At 31.5% G+C, this 5,000-nt stretch overlaps 1 protein-coding gene across 1 annotated transcript in view; it reads left to right on the forward strand.

Moving 5' to 3' along the window:
- The window catches only part of LOC122260169 (leucine-rich melanocyte differentiation-associated protein), a 40,481-nt gene that overhangs the window by 1,259 nt on the left and 34,222 nt on the right, over positions 1–5,000 (forward strand). The window lies entirely within an intron of this gene.

Below are 5,000 nucleotides of genomic sequence, written 5' to 3' on the forward strand. Positions count from 1 at the left end.
CTGTGTGTGTGTGTGTGGTTTGACGTCGGTATTGCGCGTGTGGTATTATCAGTAGTGTTATTTTGCTCATGTTCGAGTTTGATTATATGTGGTTCTATTTTTTTTTTTTCTTCTTTTTTAATCTGGTCGAAAAGTGTCTTATTAGCAGGTACGAAGAAAAGTGAAGCTAACCAGACGCTGAAGAACGATATGTAGACATACAAATGGAGTGTGAATAAACAGGTGTTTTTTCTATCTTGTGTGATTTACCATGAAAAAAATCTGGCAAGCGTTATCCTGGAAAAGCAGAGATTATGAGTCGTCCATGGTAAGGCAGTGACGTATGCTTATAAGTAGAGTTATTAAAAAGCCCTATGAAATTTTGTTAGGGGTTAAAGTGTTGTTAGAAAGAAAAAAAAAAACCTTCATGCACAGAATACTATATTAGTATGAATATAAGAAATTTAAATGTGTGGATTTTGTCACTGTGGATTTCACGGGTGATATTTTTTTAATGCATTCAACAACTTAGCCACAAAAGTAAGAAAATGAAACGAAAAGTGGCTGGCGCACAAATTTGTTATAGTCTCTCCTGAAAAAAAGTTTAAGTGTCCGTTTTAAACGAGGAGTAAAATCAAAACTCCGATGTTTGGTTCAGTCTCTGTATACTCTATACTTTCATCCTCTCCTGTCATATAACTAAAGATTTTTTTTTTCAATATTCAAATGTATAACCCCCCCCCCACCTCTCCATTTCTCTGCGTCTGTTTATTTACCATAGCTCTCTACCTCCCTTAAGTATTTATGATTATTATTATCAGCTTTACTTTTCCCTAACCCTCCCTTCCGTTATACACTCTCTCGGATGAAGTAAATAGATAAATAAATGGACACGAGGAGAAAAAAAAAATTGACACGGCATCTCAGGGTTCGACACGCTGTGGTCTACAGGTCGTACGTAACGTGAGCTCTTTGATTCTCCACAGCAAGACACACCTCTCTCTCTCTCTCTCTCTCTCTCTCTCTCTCTCTCTCTCTCTCTCTCTCTCTCTCTCTCTTTCTCTCTCTCTCTCTCTCTCTCTCTCTCTCTCTCTCTCTTTCTCTTTTCTCCTCTCTCTCTCTCTTTCTCTTTCTCTCTTCTCGCTCTCTCTCTTCTCTTTTCTCTCGCTTCTTTTCTTCTTTCTTTTTCATCTCTCTCTCTCTTTCTCTCTCTCTATCTATTCTCTCTTATCTATTCTTCTTCTCTTTTATGCGATTATCTTTATTTCTATCTCTCACTCTTCTCCCTCCTCATCTCTCTCTCTCACTTCTATCTCTCGATAAAGCCTCTCTCTCTCTCTCTCTCTCTCTCTCTCTCTCTCTCTCTCTCTCTCTCTCTCTCTCTCTCTCTCTCTCTCTCTCTCTCTCTCTCTCTCTCTCTCTCTCTCTCTCTGGGTACTGGTCTTGCTGATGAAGCTTGTTGCAATTTTATTAGAGGGGTTTTGTGATTATAATTAAAGTGATAAAACATATGACTAGGAAGATAATCTATATTCAAGGTGACTAAGGAGTATATTTCTATGTGATTCCTAGATTTGTTGTTGTTTTTTTTCAAACTTCTACCACATATTTATAACACGTTCATGTATTAACGTTTAACGTGTTCTACGTTTGGTGCTTCGCTAGGAAGTCACCGCCACTTCCCACTATCCAGAGGTACCTGAGAACTGTTGTGGCTTCCGACTTTTGCCCAGTTTTAATCGTATTAAAAGGAGGGGTCTGGTTGCCCCTACGATGTGCACGTGGCTAGGGGAGGGGGAATAAAAAGGGGGAGGGGCAATGGGGGGGAGCTGAAGCCCTATTCTGGGACCAAAGAGGGTTGTTTCAAGGTGCGAGGCGGTGTTTGGTCTTCTGTTGTCAGTGTGTGTTCTGTGTTTTCTCTCGCTGGCTGTCTCATTTCTGTTTGTTTGTTTGTTTGTTTTGTAATTAAGAGTTTTGATTCTCTCTTTCTTTCTTTCTCTTTTTTTCTCTCTTTCTCTCTCTCTCTCTCAAATCAAATCTCTCTCTCTCTCTATCTATCTATCTCTTTCTCTCTCCCTCCCTCTCTCTCTCTCTCTCTCTCTCTCTCTCTCTCTCTCTCTCTCTCTCTCTCTCTCTCTCTCTCTCTCTCTCTCTCTCTCTCTCTCTCTCTCTCTCTCTCTAAAATCAAATCTCTCTATCTATCTATCTCTTTCTCTCTCTCGCTCTCTTAAATCACACTTCAGAGCTACACATTTGATCATTTTTCGGAAGTCACACTGCAATAGAAAATCCATGCAACAGTAGTTAGCGATGCAACTATGCATTAGCAACCCGCTATTATCATGCATGGTTTGTTCACTGAGCCAGAACTGGAAGCTAAGAACTTGTACCTGACAGACCAGTGTGGAAAACCTGGTATTTTCTTTATCATTTTCCTTCGAGTGTTTTTTTTTTCTTTTTTTCTTTCTTTCTTTTTAATGTTATTTTTGTTTTTGTTTTTTTCTATTTTGTATCATTTTTTGGTGATGTTTGCTGTTGTTGTTATTATTGTTATTACCATTATATTATTATTATTATTATTATCACTACAATTATTGACATTTTTCTCATTATTTTCATTACTGTTATCATCATCATTACAAATATTATCACCATTATTACAATCGCCATCATTATTACGATTATTGTCATTATCATTATTATAATCATTATTATCATTACCATTACTATTATTATCCTCGTCATGATTGTTGTTGTTGTTATCATCACCACCATTATTATTATTATCATCATCACCATCATCATAATTATGCCATAGCCCTTATTATCAATTCATTTTTTTTATACTTGCTGTTATTGTTGTCTTTGTTTTGATGTGATTTATTTTTTGTTTGTATTATTCTCTATTTTTGTTGTTTTTGTTGATGTTGTGATCGTTATTGTTGTTAATAATAATTAGTATAATCAGTATCATCACTATTATTTTTTTTTAATTGCCATTATCATTGTCATTATTGTTGTTAGTAGTAGTGTCATCATTATTATCATTATTGTTGTAGTTATTTCATTATCGTTATTACAGTCATCATTTTATTGGAATCATTAATATGACCATTTTATCATTGTCGGTATTAGTGGCACTATTATTTAGAATATTTTTACCATTATTATCATTGTCATTATCATCATTGTCATTATTATCATTGTCATTATCATCATTGTCATTATTATCATTGTCATTATTATCATTATCATTATTATCATGGTCATTATCATTGTCATTATCATCATTGTTATTATCATTGTCATTATTATAATTGTCATTATTATCAGTGTCACTATTATCATTGTCATTATCATCATTGTCATTATTATCATTGTCATTATTATTACTGTCATCATCATTGTCATTATTATCATTGTCATTATCATCATTGTTATCATCATTGTCATTATTATCATTGTCATTATCATCATTATCATCATTGTTATTATCATTGTCATTATCATCATTGTCACTATTATCATTGTCATTATCATCATTGTCATTATTATCATTGTCATTATTATTATTGTCATCATCATTGTCATTATTATCATTGTCATTATTATCATTGTCATTATCATCATTGTCATTATTATCATTGTCATTATTAATATTATTTTTTCATATTCGTTGATACTGCCATGGTCATTATTACCTACTTTTACAGTTATTACGTCATTATGTTACATCACTATCACTATCAACTAAAATCTTATTATTAATATAATTATTATAATTATTATTATTACTATTATCATTATCACTACCGTTCTTATCTTCAGTTGATGTTGCTATGATGAAATACAATGCAATAATTATTATCATCATTATCATTATTATTATGATTATTATCATTATCATTATTAATATTATTATTATAATAATTATTATCATTATTACTATTACTATTACCATTATCATTATCGTTATCGATGTTATTATTGTTGTTATCTTCATTATCTTCACTGTTATCTTCCAGAAGTTATAGTCAAGGTGTAAAAGTAATAGTAATAGTACTTCTTAGTAGTTGTAAAAGTAGTTGTAGTAATTATAGTACTAGTAGTAGTAGAATTAATAGTAGTGATTTTAGCGTCATTGGTATGAATATGAGACTAATGATTAGTATATATGATGATTATCCTCACCGACATCGCCATCATCATTATAATTATTAATATTATATTATCATTATTGTTACTGTAATCGTTGTTATTATTATTTTTTTTTTTTTATTATTGTTTTGCTATTATCACCATCAATATTATCATCATTATTATTTTCACCATGATTATTACCGTCGTCATTAACATATTTTATCATTAGCATTATTTCATTACTATTATCAACCTTATTATTATTACTTTCATTATCATTATCACCAGACACTGTAATAAATTAATGAAAGCAATAATGATTATTGTAATACGATTATCATGATAATGATAATAATAATGATGATAATAATGCCAATGACGATGGCAATGAAATTGACAATATGGATGATAATGATTATTTTGATAACAATATCATGACTATTTTTGTCATTTCAATTATTAATAACAACGATGATAACAATAATAATGATAAGAATAACACTGATGGTGGTAATGATAATGATAATAGTTAGCGATAATGATTACTGATATCCATTAAAAAAATATAATGGTGATAATGGCAGAAAAGACCCATTCTCCACAAAACATATTTATTAGATGAGATTTCAGGCTCGAAATCCACCTGGATTACATCTTCAGGATTTCGAAACTGCTGCTCATCTTCTAATAAATATGTTCTGTTTTTGTTCTGTTTTTTTTTTCTGCCATATCATCAACATGGAAGAGCGTTTTGCCATTTCGAAGTGATGATAATATGGATGGAAATTATAATAACATGTATAATTAGATTATCAATGATGATTAATGATAGTAGTGGTAACAACAATTATAATAACAATGACGGCGTTGCTAATAATAAC

Source organism: Penaeus japonicus, unplaced genomic scaffold (genome assembly GCF_977035675.1).
Source record: "Penaeus japonicus unplaced genomic scaffold, GWHDUDI00000001_assembly GWHDUDI00000037, whole genome shotgun sequence".
Classification (NCBI taxonomy): domain Eukaryota; kingdom Metazoa; phylum Arthropoda; class Malacostraca; order Decapoda; family Penaeidae; genus Penaeus; species Penaeus japonicus.